General features: G+C 42.4%; 1 protein-coding gene across 1 annotated transcript in view; it reads right to left on the bottom strand.

Annotated features, from left to right (window-relative positions):
- The window catches only part of LOC139767160 (uncharacterized), a 1,522,454-nt gene that overhangs the window by 1,478,786 nt on the left and 20,180 nt on the right, over positions 1 to 23,488 (bottom strand).

Genomic DNA, 23,488 nt, shown 5'->3' with positions numbered 1-23,488 from the left:
TTTCGTCTGTTTCCTTGCGCTACCTCGCAAACGCGGGAGACAGCGACAAAGTATAAAAAAAAAAAAAAAAAAAATACATAACTGAATATGGAAAAGAAACGTAAAATACTACGACAAAAAAAAAAATGCCCATACTAAATCAAACAAATTTAATTCTTAAGAATTCTGTCGTTACACATGATAAGGTTACGTCAAACAGTTTACGTAAGTAAGGTTGAATACTTTCATGATTTACGACACTAACTTAGTGTGTGTATGTGTGTGTGTGTGTGTGTGTGTGTGTGTGTGTGTGTGTGTGTGTGTGTGTGTGTGTCAGTTTGGGAGGGGGGGGGGGGGGGGACTGAGTTACGATTAACATCAGCGTTTCCCAAAATCCATAAAATCTGGGAATCAAAAATACTAAAAACACAGACGCCCAGTAGTTCATGACTCATAACTGGGGCTTTTCAAACTTGAGCTTAGTCAATGTCTGCCTCAACACTGCTTATGATGAAGCTATCAAACTTCACTTGAGAAGGAGGGGAAAGTAAGGATGGAGAAGATCCAGGCTACAGAAAACATCACATGTTGCTTGCAGGGGTTGGAAGCTCATCCACCACGAGAAGGTCAACATACAATGGCTAAAATAATTTACGTCTTACTCACGAAGCAACATGTTGATGCCACATCCGGTAACATTCAACCAACCAAAAAAAAAAAAACTTTCCTGCATCTTGAACTTTATTCTAAGTTCTTCTTGTTGTATACTATGGATTAAACTTTCATGATTCTTACATATATATATATATATATATATATATATATATATATATATATATATATATATATATATATATATATATATATATATATATATCTTTCTTTCAAACTATTCGCCATTTCCCGCATTAGCGAGGTAGCGTTAAGAACAGAGGACTGGGCCTTGAGGGAATACCCTCACCTGGCCCAATTCTCTGTTCCTTCTTTTGGAAAATTAAAAAAAAAAAAAAAACGAGAGGGGAGGATTTCCAGCCCCCCGCTCCCTCCCCTTTTAGTCGCCTTCTACGACACGCAGGGAATACGTGGGAAGTATTCTTTCTCCCCTATCCCCAGGGGAATGTTGTCAGTGACAACGTCCTGCTTGCAAACACTGAATGGTTACTGTGGAAAAGACTGTGTAGCAACACTATATGTTCCTGATACCTAGTGTGGGAGGGTCTTGGACAATCGCATGTTTAAAAAATGCCGCCCAAGCTTCCTCTCTTCGTTGTACATCAACTGACTATTATATTTCTCTCTTGTGTCTCCCCTGATGATGTGATTATTACTCGAAAGTGCACTTGGGAACATATCGTGTTTCATTTTCCCCGTGGGCTCTTAAGAATATATATATATATATATATATATATATATATATATATATATATATATATATATATATATATATATATATATATATATATATATATATATATTTTTTTTTTTTTCCCTGGGGATAAGGGAGAAAGAATACTTCCCACGTATTCCCTGCGTGTCGCAGAAGGCGACTAAAAGGGGAGTAAGCGGAGGGCGGGAAATCCTCCCCTCTCATTTTCAATTTTCCAAAAGAGGGAACAAAGAAGGGGGCCAAGTGAAGATTTCCTTCAAAGGCTCAGTCCTCTGGTCTTATCGCTACCTCACTAACGTGGGAAGTGGCAAATAGTATGATATATATATATATATATATATATATATATATATATATATATATATATATATATATATATATATATATATATCATCCCTGGGGATAGGGGAGAGAGAATACTTCCCACGTATTCCCTGCGTGTCGTAGAAGGAAACTAAAACGGGAGGGAGCGGGGGACTGGAAATTCTCCCCTCCCGTTATTAATTTCCCAAAAGAAGGAACAGAGAAGGGGGCCAAGTGAGGATATTTCCTTTAAGGCTCAGTCCTCTCTTCTTAACACTCCCTCGCTATAAGCAGGAAATGGCGAATATATATATATATATGAGAAGAGTGGGAGGTGGGCTGTTTAGAAAGGGTAGTGAGTGGTGGGATGAAGAAGTAAGAGTATTAGTGAAAGAGAAGAGAGAGGCATTTGGACGATTTTTGCAGGGAAAAAATGCAATTGAGTGGGAGAAGTATAAAAGAAAGAGACAGGAGGTCAAGAGAAAGGTGCAAGAGGTGAAAAAAAGGGCAAATGAGAGTTGGGGTGAGAGACTATCAGTAAATTTTAGGGAGAATAAAAAGATGTTCTGGAAGGAGGTAAATAGGGTGCGTAAGACAAGGGAGCAAATGGGAACTTCAGTGAAGGGCGTAAATGGGGAGGTGATAACAAGTAGTGGTGATGTGAGAAGGAGATGGAATGAGTATTTTGAAGGTTTGTTGAATGTGTCTGATGACAGAGTGGCAGATATAGGGTGTTTTGGTCGAGGTGGTGTGCAAAGTGAGAGGGTTAGGGAAAATGATTTGGTAAACAGAGAAGAGGTAGTGAAAGCTTTGCGGAAGATGAAAGCCGGCAAGGCAGCAGGTTTGGATGGTATTGCAGTGGAATTTATTAAAAAAGGGGGTGACTGTATTGTTGACTGGTTGGTAAGGTTATTTAATGTATGTATGACTCATGGTGAGGTGCCTGAGGATTGGCGGAATGCGTGCATAGTGCCATTGTACAAAGGCAAAGGGGATAAGAGTGAGTGCTCAAATTACAGAGGTATAAGTTTGTTGAGTATTCCTGGTAAATTATATGGGAGGGTGTTGATTGAGAGGGTGAAGGCATGTACAGAGCATCAGATTGGGGAAGAGCAGTGCGGTTTCAGAAGTGGTAGAGGATGTGTGGATCAGGTGTTTGCTTTGAAGAATGTATGTGAGAAATACTTAGAAAAGCAAATGGATTTGTATGTAGCATTTATGGATCTGGAGAAGGCATATGATAGAGTTGATAGAGATGCTCTGTGGAAGGTATTAAGAATATATGGTGTGGGAGGCAAGTTGTTAGAAGCAGTGAAAAGTTTTTATCGAGGATGTAAGGCATGTGTACGTGTAGGAAAAGAGGAAAGTGATTGGTTCTCAGTGAATGTAGGTTTGCGGCAGGGGTGTGTGATGTCTCCATGGTTGTTTAATTTGTTTATGGATGGGGTTGTTAGGGAGGTAAATGCAAGAGTCCTGGAAAGAGGGGCAAGTATGAAGTCTGTTGGGGATGAGAGAGCTTGGGAAGTGAGTCAGTTGTTGTTCGCTGATGATACAGCGCTGGTGGCTGATTCATGTGAGAAACTGCAGAAGCTGGTGACTGAGTTTGGTAAAGTGTGTGGAAGAAGAAAGTTAAGAGTAAATGTGAATAAGGGCAAGGTTATTAGGTACAGTAGGGTTGAGGGTCAAGTCAATTGGGAGGTGAGTTTGAATGGAGAAAAACTGGAGGAAGTGAAGTGTTTTAGACATCTGGGAGTGGATCTGTCAGCGGATGGAACCATGGAAGCGGAAGTGGATCATAGGGTGGGGGAGGGGGCGAAAATTTTGGGAGCCTTGAAAAATGTGTGGAAGTCGAGAACATTATCTCGGAAAGCAAAAATGGGTATGTTTGAAGGAATAGTGGTTCCAACAATGTTGTATGGTTGCGAGGCGTGGGCTATGGATAGAGTTGTGCGCAGGAGGATGGACGTGCTGGAAATGAGATGTTTGAGGAAAATGTGTGGTGTGAGGTGGTTTGATCGAGTAAGTAACGTAAGGGTAAGAGAGATGTGTGGAAATAAAAAGAGCGTGGTTGAGAGAGCAGAAGAGGGTGTTTTGAAATGGTTTGGGCACATGGAGAGAATGAGTGAGGAAAGATTGACCAAGAGGATATATGTGTCGGAGGTGGAGGGAACGAGGAGAAGAGGGAGACCAAATTGGAGGTGGAAAGATGGAGTGAAAAAGATTTTGTGTGATCGGGGCCTGAACATGCAGGAGGGTGAAAGGAGGGCAAGGAATAGAGTGAATTGGAGCGATGTGGTATACAGGGGTTGACGTGCTGTCAGTGGATTGAATCAAGGCATGTGAAGCGTCTGGGGTAAACCATGGAAAGCTGTGTAGGTATGTTTGCGTGTGTGGACGTGTGTATGTACATGTGTACGGGGGGGGGGTTGGGCCATTTCTTTCGTCTGTTTCCTTGCGCTACCTCGCAAACGCGGGAGACAGCGACAAAGTATAAAAAAAAAAAAAATATATATATATATATATATATATATATATATATATATATATATATATATATATATATATATATCATACTTAATCGCTGTTTCCCGCGTCAGCAAGATAGCGCAAGGAAACAGACGAAGAATGGCCCAACCACCCACATACACATATACATACATACATATACGCCCATACACGCACATTACGTACATATACATTCCAACGTATACATACATATACATACACAGACATATACATACATACACATGTACATGATCATACTTGCTGCCTTCATCCATTCCTGTCGCCACCCCGCCACACAAAATAGCATCCCCCCCCCTCCCGAGGTAGCGCCAGGAAAGGACAAAAAAGGCCACATTCGTTCACACTCATTCTCTAGCTGTCATGTGTAATGCACCGAAACCACAGCTCCCTTTCTACATCCAGGCCCCATAGACCTTTCTATAGTTTACCCCAAACGCTTCACATGCCCTTGTTCAGTCCATTGACCGCATGTCGACCAAGCTATACACATTGTTCCAATTCACTCTATTCCTTACACGCCTTTCACCCTACTGCATGTTTAGGCCCTGATCGCTCAAAATCTTTTTCACTCCATCTTTCCACCTCCAATTTGTTCTCCCGCTTCTCCCTCTTCCCTCCATCTCTGACACATACATCCTTATTGTCAATCTTTCCCCTCATTCCATCCAAGTGTCCAAACCATTTTAACACCCTCTTCTGCTCTCTCAACCACACTCTTTTTATTATCACACGTCCCTCTTACCCTTTCATTACTTACTCGATCAAACCACCTTACACCACATATTGTCCTCAAACATCTCATTTCCAACACATCCACCCTCCTCCACACAACTCTATCTACAGCCCACGCCTCGCAACCATATAACATGATTGGAACCACAATTCCTTCAAACATACCCATTTTTGCTCTCCGAGATAACGTTCTAACCTTCTACATATCATTCAACGCTTCCAGAACCTTCGCCCCCTCCCACACCCTGTGACTCACTTCCGCTTCCATGGTTCCATCCGCTGCCAAATCCACTCCCAGATATGTAGAACACTTCATTTCCTCCAGTTTTTCTTCATTCAGACTTACCTCCCAATTTACTTGTCACTCAACCCTGCTCTTATTCACATTTACTCTCAACTTTCTTCTTTCACACACTTTACCAAACTCAGTCACCAACCTCTGCAGTTTCCCACCCGAATCAGCCACCAGCGCTGTATCATTAGGGAATAACAAGTGACTCACTTCCCAAGCCCTCTCATCCACAACAGACTGCATATTTGCCCCTCTCTCCAAAACTCTTGAATTCACCTCCCTATATATATATATATATATATATATATATATATATATATATATATATATATATATATATATATATATATATATATATATCCGTGGGGATAGGGGAGAAAGAATACTTCCCACGCATTCCTCACGTGTTGTAGAAGGCGACTAAAGGTGACGGGAGCGGGGGGGCTAGAAAAACCCTCCCCACCTTGTATTTCAACTTTCTAAAAGAGGAAACAGAAGGAGTCACGCGGGGAGTGCTCATCCTCCTCGAAGACTCAGATTGGGGTGTCTAAATGTGCGTGGATGTAACCAAGATGAGAAAAAAGGAGAGATAGGTAGTATGTTTGAGGGGTAGTATGTTTGAGGAAAGGAACCCGGATGTTTTGGCTCTGAGTGAAACGAAGCTCAAGGGTAAAGGGGAAGAGTGGTTTGGGAAAGTTCTGGGAGTAAAGTCAGGGGTTGGTGAGGGGAAAAGAGCAAGGGAAGGAGTAGCAATACTCCTGAAACAGGAGTGGTGCGAGTATGTGATAGAGTGTAAGAAGGTAAACTCTAGATTGATATGGGTAAAACTGAAAGTGGATGGAGAGAGATGGGTGATTACTGGTGCATATGCACCTCGGCATGAGAAGAAAGATCATGAGGGGCAAGTGTTTTGGGAGCAGCTGATTAAGTGTGTTAGTAGTTTTGATGCACGAGACCGGGTTATAGTGATGGGCGATTTGAATGCAAAGGTGAGTAATGTGGCAGTTGAGGGAATAAATGGTGTACATGGGGTGTTCAGTGTTGTAAATGGAAACGGTGAAGAGCTTATAGATTTGTGTACTGAAAGAGGACTGGTGATTGGGAATACCAGGTTTAAAAGAGAGATATACATAAGTACACGTATGTAAGTAGGAGGGATGGCCAGAGAGCGTTATTGGATTACGTGTTAATTGATAGGCGCGCAAAACAGAGACTTTTGGATGTTAATGTGCTGAGAGGTGCAACTGGAGGGATGTCTGATCATCATCTTGTGGAGGCGAAGGTGAAGGTTTGTAGAGGTTTTCAGAAAAGAAGAATGTTAGGGTGAAGAGAGTGGTGAGAGTAAGTGAGCTTGGGAAGGAAACTTGTGTGAGGAAGTACCAGGAGAGACTGAGTGCAGAATGGAAAAAAGGTGAGAGTACAGGACGTAAGGGGAGTGGGGGAAGTATGGGATGTATTTAGGGAAGCAGTGATAGCTTGCGCAAAAGTTGCTTGTGGCATGAGAAGCGTGGGAGGTGGGCAGATTAGAAAGGGTAGTGCGTGGTGGGATGAAGAAGTAAGATTATTTGTGAAAGAGAAGAGAGATTCATTTGGACGAGCTTTGCAGGGAAATAGTGAAAATGAGTGGGAGATGTATAAAAGAAAGAGGCAGGAGGTCAAGAGAAAGGTGCAAGAGGCGAAAAAGAGGGCAAATGAGAGTTGGGGTGATAGAGTATCATTAAATTTTAGGGAGAATAAAAAGATGTTTTGGAAGGAGGTAAATAAAGTGCGTAAGACAAGAGATGGGAACATCGATGATGGGGGCTAATGGAGAGGTGATAACAAGTAGTGGTGATGTGAGAAGGGGATGAAGTGAGTATTTTGAGGGTTTGTTGAATACGAGAGGGTTTGGGAGAATGATCTGGTAAACAGAGAAGAGATAGTAAAATCTTTGCGGAGGATGAAAGCCGGCAAGGCAGCGGGTTTGGATGGTACTGCAGTGGAATTCATTACAAAAGGGGGTGAGTGTGTTTTTGACTGGTTGGTAAGGATATTTAATGTATGCATGACTCATGGTGAGATGCCTGAGGATTGGCGGAAAGCATGCATAGTGCCATTGTACAAAGGCAAAGAGGATAAAGGTGAGTGCTCAAGTTACAGAGGTATAAGTTTGTTGAGTATTCCTGGGAAATTATATTGGAGGGCATTGATTGAGAGGGTGAAGGCATGTACAGAGCATCAGACTGGGGAAGAGCAGTGTGATTTCAGAAGTGGTGTTTGTTTTGAAGAATGTATATGAGAAATACTTAGAAAAGCAAATGGATTTGTATGTAGCATTTATGGATCTCGAGAAGGCATATGATAGAGTTCATAGAGATGCTCTGTGGAAGGTATTAAGAATATTTGGTGTGGGAGAAAGGTTGTTAGAAGCAGTGTGAAATTTTCATCGAAGATGTAAGGCATATGTGCGAGTGGAAAGAGAGGAAAGCCATTGGTTCTCACTGAATGTCGGTTTGCGGCAGGGGTACGTGATGTCTCCATGGTTGTTTAATTTGTTTATGGATGGGGTTGTTAGGGAGGTGAATGCAAGAGTTTTGGTGAAAGGGGCAAGTATGCAGTCTGTTGTGGATGAGAGAGCTTGGGAAGTGAGTCAGTTGCTGTTCGCTGATGATACAGCGTTGGTGGTTAATTTGGGTGAGAAACTGCAGAAGCTGGTGACTGACTTTGGTAAAGTGTGTGAGAGAAGAAAGCTGAGAATAAATGTGAATAAGAGCGTGGTTGAGAGAGCAGAAGAGGGTGTTTTGAAATGGTTTGGTCACATGGAGAGAATGAGTGAGGAAAGATTGACCAAGAGGATATATGTGTCGGAGGTGGAGGGAACAAGGAGAAGTGGGAGACCAAATTGGAGGTGGAAAGATGGAGTGAAAAAGATTTTGTGTGATCGGGGCCTGAACATGCAGGAGGGTGAAAGGAGGGCAAGGAATAGAGTGAATTGGATCGATGTGGTATACCGGGGTTGACGTGCTGTCAGTGGATTGAATCAGGGCGTGTGAAGCGTCTGGGGTAAACCATGGAAAGCTGTGTAGGTATGTATATTTGCGTGTGTGGACGTATGTATATACATGTGTATGGGGGTGGGTTGGGCCATTTCTTTCATCTGTTTCCTTGCGCTACCTCGCAAACGCGGGAGACAGCGACAAAGCAAAAAAAAAAAAAAAAAAAAAGAGCAAGGTTAGTAGATACAGTAGGGTTGAGGGACAAGTCAATTGGGAGGTAAGTTTAAATGAAGAAAAACTGGAGGAAGTGAAGTGTTTTAAATATCTGGGAGTGGATTTGGCAGCGGATGGAACCATGGAAGCGGAAGTGAGTCACAGGGTGGTGGAGGGGGCGAAAGTTCTGGGAGCGTTGAAAAATGTGTGGAAGGCGAGAACATTATCTCGGAAAGCAAAAATGGGTATGTCTGAAGGAATAGTGGTTCCAACAATGTTATATGGTTGCGAGGCGGAGTTGTGCGGAGGGTGGATGTGCTGGAAATGAGACATTTGAGGACAATATGTGGTGTGAGGTGGTTTGATCGAGTAAGTAATGAAAGGGTAAGAGAGATGTGTGGTAATAAAAAGAGTGTGGTTGAGATAACAAAAGAGGGTGTTTTGAAATGGTTTGGTCACCTGGAGAGAATGAGTGACGAAAGATTGACAAAGAGGATATATGTGTCAGAGGCGGAGGGAACGAGGACAAGTGGGAGACCAAATTGGAGGTGGAAAGATGGAGTGAAAAAGATTTTAAGTGATCGGGGCCTGAACATGCAAGAGGTTGAAAGGCGTGCAAGGAATAGAGTGAATTGGAACGATGTGGTATACCCGGGTCGACGTTCTGTCAATGGATTGAACCAGGGCATGTGAAGCGTCTGGGGTAAACCATGGGAAGTTCTGTGGGGCCTGAATGTGGAAAGGGAGCTGTGGTTTTCAGGGCATTATACATGACAGCGAGAGACTGAGTGTGAACGAATGTGGCCTTTGTTGTCTTTTCCTAGCGCTGCCTTGCGCGCACGCGGGGGGAGGGGGTTGTCATTTCATGTGTGGCGGGGTGGCGACGAGAATGAATAAGGGCAGACAGTATGAATTATGTACATGTGTCTATATGTATATGTCTGTGTGTATATACATATGTATACGTTGAGATGTATAGGTACGTATATGTGCGTGTGTGGACGTGTATGTATATGCATGTGTATGTGGGTGGGTTGGGCCATTCTTTCGTCTGTTTCCTTGCGCTACCTCGTTAATGCGGGAGACAGCGACAAAGTATAATAAATGAATAAATAAATAGATAAATATATATATATATATATATATATATATATATATATATATATATATATATATATATATATATATATATATGAATTAAATGTGACGTAATGTGAATGGGTGGAGTTACCTCAATTGGTGTTCACATGGTAAGCTTTGGGGGCGGTACACAAGACTACGTTACGTTACTCACGTACCTCATCTCTTCTACAGTTGCTAAATTATAACTCACAAAATCTTACCCTCACCGCCTGGTGACTTCTACTGAATCTCTACCCTATGCACTTCCGTCCAGCAACATTATTCAGTATCAAATGCACCAACTGTTCACTGAAGAACCACAGAGAAGAATCTAAGATGATATGTCAGGTCTAACAGTCAGCTGGGTTACACACTTTGCTCAAACCCATTACATTTTGGGTGAACGTGTGAAGCTGGAGTGGATGTGTGTACACAGCGTGAGGACGTGATGGTGGAGGACAACAATCCCCGTGTGTCCTGCCCTCAACACACACGACACCACCTGCCAGGTACTCCCCTGCTATACTCACATCCTCTGGCATCCCTAACCTTTGAGCACGATGGTACAAACCTTGAACACCGCCATACAACCCGATGATATGATGGCCTGACTATAAACCTAACAATCTGGGTCAATGTAAACATCATGCAATCGTAACCAAGGGTCGTTCTGTCGTGAACAAGGGGTCAACACAAGCCATAAAGCTGACCTCACCACGCACTCTACACAGATTAACAAGCACATGCTACACTGAATGCAAATTGACATGAAAAATGTCCTAGGCAAACCACGTTTAACCCTGTCAGTTTCGTTCCCGGGTCATTTTATGAACTGATGGCCTCTATGACAACACACCCTGTTTGCACAGCGGGTGGAGCCCAGGAGGCCTGATGCCACACTCACACGAGACGTCCTCCTCCACCAAAGTAAAGCCAGGCAACACTGCCATCAACACCAGTGCTTGTTACCTTTACCCAACAACTGTCTTGCTTATACACACACACACACACACACACACCACATGGCTTACAGCTTTCCCAGGACAACATATCATCATACAGCACCACACACCTACCTTACAGTTTCTCCCAGGACAACCTAACTTCATATACACACCATCGCACACCTGGCCTACAGTTTCCCAGAACAACACATCACCACACATGTACACAGAAAACAAGACAAATACTGCTAGACTTTACTCTGGCTAACATAAAAATGACATGCACCACACGAGAGAATTTTCCTTTTTAATATACTAAAAATGAATGCTCAGAAAAACTGTTACCTTTCAGAAGGCTCCCAGTTAAGCAACTTTGGTGTGATTTATTTACTCCCAGACTTAGCCTGGACAACACTAGAGCCTTAGCAGCAGTATGGCATCTATTCAACCCCCTCAAACAAGTGGCAGTAGCGGGAGTGGGAGCATTACCTGCGGTGTGTGGCGGTCGGGGTTAACAAGCCTGAGTCGAACGGTCACTGACTGGCCTACGGCCCGGCACCCCCAACCGCCGCGCTCACCGCCCGGGCCCCGACCACCGCCGCCACACACGCCATCTTGCTGCTCTCGGGATCGAAGATGGACTCCTAAACACACCACCTGTGAGGAACAGCAGCCAAGCTAGATAGCCACCCCCTGCTGCTCTATGTCTACACTCGCCGACCACTTGACGTCTCTAACCCAGGTCCTCCTTGCTGCCTCAATCTTAATCATTACCCTCTGTTCTTGTCAACGTACAAAATATACAAACACTGACTCCATTAGACAAAATAACGTCACGCAACTCTGGTTCACACGATCGCTTCCTTTTGCAACAATGCAAATGTCTCCTTCACAGAGCAGGAATATTACTGAGACACGTTACCAGGTACAGATGTTTATATGGCTATCAAATATCTTATAACATGAGACAAATTATCTTTTTCTTGATGAAATAAAACAAAACAAGCAAACGTAATCGTCTAAAGGCGCGTTTTCTTCGTAAACCCGTTGCCCTGTAATAAACTATCCAGTTTTCTATTAATATACACACAACGTCCAGCAATCTGTCTGTACATATCTATCCATCTATCTATCTATCTATCTATCTATCTATCTACCAATATATAATGAAAGACAGGGAGTACTTCCGTGGGAGTACTTATACTTACGACGTGATTTTGCTAGTTGCGTGTGAGATGGAGAGACTATGTTTGTGGGCTGAAGTGTGGATGGGGCAGAGTAAAGACAGCTACTTTGGCGAACGTAAAACATGACAACCATGCGTGCTAGGTCATCGTGAAGGCGTCGCTAACCCTCGGACAGAGAGGGAGGGAAGCCGGATTCTGCTTGCATGTGGTTACACTGCGTATGTGTATGTGTGTGTGTATGAATAAATGAATAAATAAATGAATATATAAATATATATATATATATATATATATATATATATATATATATATATATATATATATATATAGTATAAGTATTGTATCGTCATCATCAGACGAAAAGGGGCACAGTCTCGTCGAGGAACTTATTCACAATGAGTCCATCATTTCCCTGCTCCTGACGGGAGCAGCTGAGGAGCCCTGTGGTGACACGACAATGGTGGCAGATTCGAGCAAGGAACAGCAGAAGTGATGCCTGAGTTAAGGAGTGTGTGAAAGGAGAAAGTTGAGAGTAAATGTGAAGAAAAAGTAAGTTTGGATAAACCCATTAATGTTGGGGTGAACTTGTGAAGATGAAGGAAGTGGGTGTTTAGATACACGGTAGTGGATCAGCCAGCGAATGGAACCATGGGGGCTGAAGCGAGCCATATGGTGGGCAGGGGACTAAGGGCCTGGACAAAAATGAGATGTAGAAAGAGAAGTCAATGCTTGTGAGAGCAAACGTGGGTATATCTGATGTAAAGTAGTTCCGCCGGTGTTGTATGGACACGGGGATGGGCCGTTGATAAACAAGTAAGGAGGAAGGTGTCTGATGATAGGCTGGCGGATGTGGTGTGTGTGTGTGTGGGGTGATGAGGCATGTGGAGCTGAAGGTCCTCGTGAATGGCTTGGTAAAAAGGGAAGACCTAGTGAAAGCCAAGCATAAGAAGAAATGTGGTAAAGCGACAAGAATGGATGGGACTGCAGTTGCGTCTCTCAAGACAGCGGGTGACAGTGTTGCTGACTGGTAAGTCAGGCTGTTCAACATACGTATAACCCAGTAAGAACTGGCAGAACGTCTGTACATTGTCCTTATATAAAATCAAGGGGCAAAATTGAATGTCCGAATTACAGGGATATAAGTCTGTGATGACTGAGAGGGTGATGACATGCACAAAAGTGTAACTTCAGATATAGAGGATGTGTGGACCGGAGGTTTGCTTTGAAGATCTTGTGAAAAATTCTTGGAAAAGAGAGTGATAGGACTCACAGGGAGGCCTCGTGGAAGGTGCTACCAATACAGGGGCACAGGGAAAGTTCATCAATAAAACGAGAAATTTTTACCGGAAAAATAAATCCTGTGTGTGTGTGTGTGTGTGTGTGTGTGTGTGTGTGTGTTTGGGGGGGGGATCGTGAGGGGTTCTCGTGGTTGGTGGGTCTGCATCACGTATGTGTGATGTCAGTGTGGATGTTTAACCTGTTTATGGGCGGGGTTATAAGGGAGGAGAATTCAAGTGTTATTAATGCGAGAGGAAGTTTTGAAGTACAAAGACATGTGAGGTGAATCACTTGTTGTCTGCAGATAACACAAGTCTTGTGGTAGACTCTACACAAACACTGAAGAAGCTGGTGATACAGTCTGGGAGAAGATATACGTACAAAAGTAAAGTACTGAAGTGCAGCAGGGGCGTGGGGCAGATTAGTCTGAGAATATACTGGAATGGTGAAGATATGGAGAAAGTGGAGTGCTTTACGTACCTGAGAGTGGACAAAGCAGTGGATGGAACCATGAGAAATGATATGAGTCATAAAGTGGGAGAGTGGGATAAGGTCCAGGGTGCACTGACGAGTGTGTGTGTCTTTCGAGACAAAGGCAAATACGTCTGAAGATCCAGTCATCCGATGGTGGTGTATGGATAAGAATCATGGGCCATGAATACAAAAGCATGGAGTAGTGTGGACGTGTGGAAACAAGATGCTTGAGGACAATATGTGGTGTAAGGCAAGCTGGTCGTGTAAGGAATTAGAGAGTAAGACTGATGTGCGGTAGCAAGTGCACTCTGACTTTGCTGACCAGCGTGTGCTGAAATGATTGGCACATACGGGGAAGATGAAGGATGAAACACTGACTGAAGGAATCTACGTGTCAGACGTTGAGGGAGGAAGGAGGAGGGGGAGACCAAGGAAGTGATGGAAGGATGGACTGAAGGTGGTTCTGGGGGGTGAGAAACGAGCACAGGATAGAAAGAACTGGATCGATATGGAATAACGGAGGCGACGTGCTCTCAAAGGACCGACATAAGGCATTTGAAGCGGTCAACATGAACCACAGAATCCTGTGGTGCTTGGCTGTATATAGACAGATATACATATGGTAAGCTATGGTTCTGATATAATATACATGACACCCTGAGGCAGGGTGCACGTGTAGGCTGGGCGGGGTCGTTGTTCGTCTATTGCTGACGTTCTCACCAACACCTTCACACACTAATCACACACCACATACGCTTCTAATGTCTTTAACGCCGATTGTGCACCAATCACGCCGAATTATCGTCTGATCAAAAGAAAAAAATAGCCAAAAACTGGGTTTTCAATTAACTGACGCCACTTTCCCACAGTTCCCTTGAGGCACATCTTACCTAAATCTTACACTAATAATGTATGAGATAATCACATTATAAATACGTAATTATCGCTCAAAATTACACCGCTTATGAAAGTTGTTAGACGGGCGCGCTTACCATTCATTATCTAATCATAATATTATAAAGTATTTCTTTTTATTCAACAGTGATTTTTGCATATCCTTCAGAAACGTCTTACGTAACTCATGAACACAAAATATGTGTGAGAAACCACCAGAGAGGAGATCCTGGGGGGAAGATGCCAGTGATGTATGACCGAGCCGCCGGCACGGGAGGCCCGAGCCATCACCATCATCCTTGCACGGAAATGTTGAGATATGACGAGCATCCGTGTGTGTGTGTGTGTGTGTGTGTGTGTGTGTGTGTGTGTGTGTGTGTGTGTGTGTGATTACTAATCTATAATGTTGGGGAAGTATTATACACTTGTGTGACCCCATCTATTGAACTTTATCATAAAACTTTTTAAACTTTTGTATATTGTCTACAATCTTAATTTCATCCATCAGGTGATGGCATTCATTCTTCACCTCTACACCATATAAATACATCTTTACATCATTTCTGACAAGCTTACTTTCATGTTATGGCCTCTGGCAACATGTTCTAACCCTTCAAAGAACTTCACTCTCGACTTCATCGAACATGTTTAAAAACCTATGGCTATGATTACGTCATCCCTTACTCTTCTCTTTCCTAGGATGGGTAACTTAAGGCCTCTTGTCTTTTCCTTCAACTCAGCTTCTCTTAATTCTATAGTCATCTTTGCTGTCCTCCTCTGGACCTCCTCTATGAGTTCTTTGTGCTTCTCTAAGTGCAGTGAGAGAACTTGAGAAGTTTAGTTTCGGCTTTTTGTATGATATGAACAGCTTGTTACGTATATCCCTAATCATAACTTTGAAAGCTATTCCGATATCTGGAAGAGACAATTTGTCTCATTTACTTTTATACGGTGGCACGATGACAATTCTCAAGTCCTTCTCACATGTAGATTCCCACAATTTATAGCTTTCTTGATAACATTCATATCGAAGACTTCTATTATTGTATCCCATCCTCATTACTTCGCATTTACTTGGGTTTAATTTCATCAACCATGTATCAGACCGGCTTAGGAGCTTGTCTAGGTTCCCTTATAGGTTAATGTGATCCTTCTTGTTTGTACCTCCCCAGTGATTCAGACACCATCCGCAAAGATATTCAGGTAAGAGTCCAATCCTTCTGTTAAGTCATTTACGTAATAGAGCAAGAAGAGCAATGGTCCCATAATCGACCCGTGCGGCAGGCCAATGCTAGGTTCAACCCCTTTCGAGAGGGTTCTTTTGACACGTCCTTTATTTCCCTCCACTAAGGTAACCTTCAATCCATCGTAGTAGTCTCAGCCTTATTCCTGCCTCAAGATCCAGCTCTTTACCACCCTCCTAAGAGGCATAGTGTCAAATGCTTTCTGGTAGTTCTGATACAGACAATAACCCAGTCTTCTCTTTTATCTAAAAGAGCTCACTCTTACTTCAAAATCTAAATGTCGCGTTACACATGATCTCCTCTTCTTAAATTAGTGAAGTCTCTCACTTAAATAGCTTCGCCTTTTCAAGAAGTCATCCATTTGTTCTTTGATCATCTTTTCCTGTACTTTACAGACCATTCTCATCAGGTAGATCGGCCTGTAGTTCAGCACCTCCTGTCGGTCTCCTTTCTTAAAGTTAAGCATGATATCTGCTCTTTTCCATTTCCTGGCAGTTTATCTTTCTGCAAGCGACATCTTGATCAACATCTCAAGTGGTGTGTCAAGTGTATCTGCACACATCGTCAGCAAATATGGAGATATTTCATCTGGACCATGAGTCTAGCATGGGTCAAGACCCTTCAGCAGCCTGAATACGTCTCATCTAGATATTTCAGGGCTTTCTAAGACCTCCTATCCATTCCATCTCATAGGTGTTGAGGCGATAGTATCTTCCATCGCCAAAACAGATTAACGTGTACGTCATTTCCTTGTATATCTTTAAATCATCCTCGACAGCTTTTCCCTCAATCCTTCAGCCTTATTAGCTGCTCTGTAACTGACAATGAACTACTAATGAACCTGTGGAAATTTTGGACTATCTCTGATCCTCATGTATCCTGCTGTAATCGTACCCTGTTCTTTAACATCTTTCAAATGCTGGCTGGCTGGTTGGGGTTGTGCCTTTATCTTTTCTAAAGCACACAGCAAAGCTCCTTCCCTTATTGACATCTTCTGTTGGTCCACCACTATCTTAACCTTAACTAAACCTTTGAGGGATCTCCTCCTGAGGGTCAGGTTTTATGACTGATCTTTTGCTGTCTTTTATTTACCACGGAACCAATCTTTAGCCTTCCATGATAACGTTTTCCAATTGTTGCATTATATGACTATTGCAATATCCATATTAATGAGTGCGATGATGGTATATGCTGTTGTTCCTGGACAGCAGGATTCAAACTTGCGACCAATGAAGACCCCGTTGCTGTTGTACGTTTACAAAGCTGCCACTTGTGACCCACATTGCTTTTGTATTGAAGACGAATGGTGTCCAGTTACTCATAATCGAACAGTCGTTTCTGCATTATAGGCTCCACAGCCTATCTGTTAGGATTCCCAGCTACCAGCAAAGTCGCAGTGGTTCGCATCCTGCTTTCAGAGGACAGTGTGTGGACAATGGATATGCGGGGTCATTGCATACAGCAATGATAGAGTGGCAGATAAAGGGTGTTTTGGTCGGTGTGGTGTGCGAGGTGAGAGGGTCAGAGAGAATGGTTTGGTGAAAAGAGGATAGGTAGTGAAAGCTTTGCAAAGATGAAATCCGGCAAGGCGGCAGGTTTGGATGGTATTGCAGTGGAATTTATTTAAAAAGAGGGTGACTGTGTTGTTGATTGGTTGGTAAAGATATTCAATGTATGTAGGGACTGTGGTGAAGTGCCTGAGGATTAGCGGAATGCATGCACAGTGCCATTGTACAAAGGCAAAGGGGAGAAAAAGGTGTGCTCAAACTACAGAGGCATAAGTTTATTGAGTATTCCTGGGAAATTATATAGGAGGGTATTGATTGAGAGAGTGAAGGAATGTACAGAGCATCAGATTAGGGAAGAGCAGTGTGGTTTCAGAAGTGGTAGATAATGTGCAGATCAGGCGATTACTCTGAAGAACGTATGTGAGAAATACTTAGAAAAACAAATGGATCTGCATGTAGCATTTATGGATCTGGAAAAGGCATACGATGGGGTTGATAGAGATGCTTTGTAGGTTTTAAGAGTATATGGTGTGGGAGGTAAGTTGCTAGAAGCAGTGAAAAGTTTTTACCAATGATGAAAGGTATATGTACGAGTAGAAAGAGAGGAAAGTGACTGATTCCTAGTGAATGTCGGTCTGCGGCAGGGGTGTGTGATGTCCCCATTGTTGTTTAATTTGTTTATGGATGGGGTGGTTAGAGAGGTCAATGCAAGAGTTTAGGAAAGGGGGGTGAGTATGCAGTCTGTTGTGGATGAGAATGCCTGGGAAGTGAGTCAGTTCTTCGCCAACGATACAGCTGTCGCTGATTCGTGTGAGAAACTGCAGAGGTTGGTGACTGAGTTTGGAAATGTGTGTGAAAGAAGAAAATTAAGAGTAAATGTGAACAAGAACATGGTTATTAGGTTCAGTAGGATTGAGGGACAAGGTAATTATGATGTAAATTTGAATGGAGAAATATTGGAGGAAGTGAAGCGTCTTAGATATATGGGTGAGGACTTAGCAGCGGATGGAACCATGGAAGCGGAAGCGAGTCACAGGGTGGGGAGGGTGCGAAGGTTCTGGAAATGATGAAAAATATGTGGAGAGAACGTTATCTCAGAGAGCAAAAATAAGTAAGTCTGAAGGAATAGTAGTTCCATCAATGTTACATGGTTGTGAGGCATGGGCTATAGATAGGGTTGTACGGAGAAGGGTGGATGTGTGGGAAATGAAATGTTTGAGGACAATATGTGGTGCGAAGTGGTTTGATCGAGTAAGTAATGTAAGGGTAAGACAGACGTGAGGAAATAAATAGAGTATGGCTGAAAGAGGAGAAGAGGGAGCGCTGAAATAGTCTGGACATATGGAGGGAATGTGAGGGAGGAAAGATTGACAAAGAGGATATATATGTCAAAGGTGGAGGGAACAAAGAGAAACGGAACACCAAATTGAAGGTTGAAGAAGTGAAAAAGATTTTGAGCGATCGGGGGTTGAGCATACAGGAGGGTGAGAGGCGTGCAAGGAATAGAGTGAATTGGAACGATGTGGTATACCGGGGTTGACGTGCTGTCAGTGGACTGAACCAGGGCATATGAAGCGTCTGGGGTAAACCATGTAAGTCTGTGGGGCCTGGATGTGGATAGGGAGCTGTGGCTTCGGTGCATTACACATGACAGCTAGAGACTGAGTGTGAACGAATGTGGCCATTTTGTCTGTGTTCCTGGGGCTGCCTCGCTGAAGCAGGGGATAGCGATGCTGTTTTCCTGTGGGGCGAGGTAGCGACAGGAATGGATGAAGACAAGTAAGTATGAATATGTACATATGTATGTAATGATTGCGTATGTATATGTATATGTTATGTATATGTACGTATATGTGCGTATGTGGGCGTTTATGTAAGTATATATATATATATATATATATATATATATATATATATATATATATATATATATATATATACACGTGTACATGAGTGGATGGGCCATTCTTGATCTGTTTCTGGCGCTACTTCGCTGACGCGGGAAAGTAATTGTGTATAATGAAAAATAACATATATACATATATATATATATATATATATAAATATATATATATATATATATATATATATATATATATATATATATATATATATATATATATATATATATTATCCCTGGAGTTAAGGGAAAAAGAATACTTTCCACGTATTCCCTGCGTGTCGTAGAAGGCGACTAAAAGGGAAGAGGCTGGAAATCCTCCCCTCTCGTTTTTAATTTTCCAAAAGAAGGAACAGACAAGGGGCCAAGTGAGGATTTCTCTCAAAGGCTCAGTCCTCTGTTCTTAACGCTACCTCGCTAACGTGGGAGATGGCGAATAGTATGAAAAAAAAAAAGCACTTCTGTAGTTTATATAATTTCATTTAACGTAATTTTTCTATACATCCGGCACGACATGTTTCGTGGAGACACTCCACCTCATCAGGTGTCAGTACTTAACAAAGTTATCTAAATCCCAACATCTCACTTCATTTCCGCCGTCCAACATAAATCTGTACAAACCAAGCACTGTCTGCTATGTCTGGTCACAACCCTCGTAAGGAAGAGTGATCAAGGGGGATCACGTGACAGGGGTTGACCTGCGTAGCTGGGTGTCATGAATAACTTTTTCATGTTTTCGTGTTTTGTCAATTCTCTCATAATGATCTGGTTAATGCTAGGACAGAGACTAAAATTACCTGGGAACAAATTAAGGTTCTTAGTATTAGTAATTAAGGCAGATTCAATGACGTTACGTGTGGCATAATCATCAGAGAGGTACAAAATGAAGGCATTTTCAAGATGTACGGGGTCATCATTTTCATGACAATGGTCATCCCTGCGTACTGAATGTCGATGCCAATAACACGTACCAATTACAATCTTGCAAGTCTTGCCCACGTAAATATATTTACATGCCTTGTATTTGACAGCGTAAATATTCCAATTTGTTGCATAATTTGACCTACTATTTACTAAGGTCTTAATGATGGTGTTATTGTACTGGAAAGCAACATTACAAGAACTGTTTTTTAGAACATGTCTTAGATTAGCAAAGTTGGGAGAATAGGGGCAACACTAAACATTTAGACTTATCCTTATTTGTCGCATTTTGTTACAAAAAAGCATAAAATGTCTTCCAAGCTTTCCAGTAAGCTTTGTTCACAAACTAATTGGGATAATATAACTGCCAAAATATACGTCTTATATGACTACATTCGTCTACCAGGCCTATGGAATCACATATCCGTAGCGCTCTTAAAAACATAGACATAACTACAGACATTTTTACAGAAGGATCATGTACTGAGAAATAATGAATATAATTCTCAGAGTTGGTATTGGTAGGCTTCCTGTAGTTTTCCCATTCCATCTTGGATTTGATAGTGAGGTGGATGTTATTTACTTCATTAAAGAAAACATCACAATCTTGGGAGGATGGCCACAAGGACCACACATCATCCACGTATCTAAACCAGACATTTGGATGATTACTGATGGAAGTTAGAATTTCACTCTCAAAATATTCATTAAATAAATTACTAAGAATTGGACTAAGAAGGTCTCCCATGACGAGACCAACTGTCTGTCTATAAACATTACCTTCATCATCTTGGAAAACATTATTAGAATCACACAACTAAGTCAATGTAAGTTATTATGGGCAGGGCAAGTCAAGGCTGAGATCGGGCAATTTCATCCTTAGATATGTGATGGTTTTATTAATGGGTACTTAAGTGATAAGGGAATCACAGTAAGAATACTTCCCACGTATTCCCTGCGTGTCGTAGAAGGCAACTAAAAGGGGAGGGAGTGGGGGGCTGGAAATCCTCCCCTCTCAATTTTTTTTTTAATTTTCCAAAAGAAGGAACAGAGAAGGGGGCCAGGTAAGGATATTCCCTCAGTGGCCCAGTTCTCTGTTCTTAACGCTACCTCGCTAACGCGGGAAATGGCGAATAGTTTGAAAAGAAAAAAAAAAAAAAAAAAAAAAATATATATATATATATATATATATATATATATATATATATATATATATATATATATATATATATATATATATATATATTTTTTTTTTTTTTTTTTGCTTTGTCGCTGTCTCCCGCGTTTGCGAGGTAGCGCAAGGAAACAGACGAAAGAAATGGCCCAACCCACCCCGATACACATGTATATACATACGTCCACACACGCAAATATACATACCTACACAGCTTTCCATGGCTTACCCCAGACGCTTCACATACCTTGATTCAATCCACTGACAGCACGTCAACCCCGGTATACCACATTGCTCCAATTCACTCTATTCCTTGCCCTCCTTTCACCCTCCTGCATGTTCAGGCCCCGATCACACAAAATCTTTTTCACTTCATTTTTCCACCTCCAATTTGGTCTCCCTCTTCTCCTCGTTCCCTCCACCTCCGACACATATATCCTCTTGGTCAATCTTTCCTCACTCATTCTCTCCATGTGCCCAAACCATTTCAAAACACCCTCTTCTGCTCTCTCAACCACGCTCTTTTTATTTCCACACATTTCTCTTACCCTTACGTTACTTACTCGATCAAACCACCTCACACCACACATTGTCCTCAAACATCTCATTTCCAGCACATCCATCCTCCTGCGCACAACTCTATCCATAACCCACGCCTCGCAACCATGCAATATTGTTGGAACCACTATTCCTTCAAACATACCCATTTTTGCTTTCCGAGATAATGTTCTCCACTTCCACACATTCTTCAAGGCCCCCAGAATTTTCGCCCCCTCCCCCACCCTATGATCCACTTCCGCTTCCATGATTCCATCCGCTGCCAGATCCACTCCCAGATATCTAAAACACTTCACTTCCTCCAGTTTTTCTCCATTCAAACTCACCTCCCAATTGACTTGACCCTCAACCCTACTGTACCTAATAACCTTGCTCTTATTCACATTTACTCTTAACTTTCTTCTTTCACACACTTTACCAAACTCAGTCACCAGCTTCTGCAGTTTCTCACATGAATCACCCACCAGCGCTGTATCATCAGCGAACAACAACTGACTCACTTCCCAAGCTCTCTCATCCCGAACAGACTTCATACTTGCCCCTCTTTCCAAAACTCTTGCATTCACCTCCCTAACAACCCCATCCATAAACAAATTAAACAACCATGGAGACATCACACACCCCTGCCGCAAACCTACATTCACTGAGAACCAATCACTTTCCTCTCTTCCTACACGTACACATGCCTTACATCCTCGATAAAAACTTTTCACTGCTTCTAACAACTTGCCTCCCACACCATATATTCTTAATACCTTCCACAGAGCATCTCTATCAACTCTATCAAATGCCTTCTCCAGATCCATAAATGCTACATACAAATCCATTTGCTTTTCTAAGTATTTCTCACATACATTCTTCAAAGCAAACACCTGATCCACACATCCTCTACCACTTCTGAAACCACACTGCTCTTCCCCAATCTGATGCTCTGTACATGCCTTCACCCTCTCAATCAATACCCTCCCATATAATTTACCAGGAATACTCAACAAACTTATACCTCTGTAATTTGAGCACTCACTCTTATCCCTTTTCCTTTGTACAATGGCACTATGCACGCATTCCTCCAATCCTCAGGCACCTCACCATGAGTCATACATACATTAAATAACCTTACCAACCAGTCAACAATACAGTCACCCCCTTTTTTAATAAATTCCACTGCAATACCATCCAAACCTGCTGCCTTGCCGGCTTTCATCTTCCGCAAAGCTTTTACTACCTCTTCTCTGTTTACCAAATCATTTTCCCTAACCCTCTCACTTTGCACACCACCTCGACCAAAACACCCTATATCTGCCACTCTATCATCAAACACATTCAACAAACCTTCAAAATACTCACTCCATCTCCTTCTCATATCACCACTACTTGTTATCACCTCCCCATTTGCGCCCTTCACTGAAGTTCCCATTTACTCCCTTGTCTTACGCACTTTATTTACCTCCTTCCAGAACATCTTTTTATTCTCCCTAAAATTTAATGATACTCTCTCACCTCAACTCTCATTTGCCCTTTTTTTCACCTCTTGCACCTTTCTCTTGACCTCCTGTCTCTTTCCTTTATACATCTCCCACTCAATTGCATTTTTTCCCTGCAAAAATCGTCCAAATGCCTCTCTCTTCTCTTTCACTAATACTCTTACTTCTTCATCCCACCACTCACTACCCTTTCTAATCAACCCACCTCCCACTCTTCTCATGCAACAAGTATCTTTTGCGCAATCCATCACTGATTCCCTAAATACATCCCATTCCTCCCCACTCCCCTTACTTCCATTGTTCTCACCTTTTTCCATTCTGTACTCAGTCTCTCCTGGTACTTCCTCACACAAGTCTCCTTCCCAAGCTCACTTACTCTCACCACCCTCTTCA

Source organism: Panulirus ornatus, chromosome 59 (genome assembly GCF_036320965.1).
Source record: "Panulirus ornatus isolate Po-2019 chromosome 59, ASM3632096v1, whole genome shotgun sequence".
Lineage (NCBI taxonomy): Eukaryota > Metazoa > Arthropoda > Malacostraca > Decapoda > Palinuridae > Panulirus > Panulirus ornatus.
The sequence above is the reverse complement of the archived record's forward strand: the minus strand, read 5'-3'. Positions and strand labels throughout refer to the sequence as shown.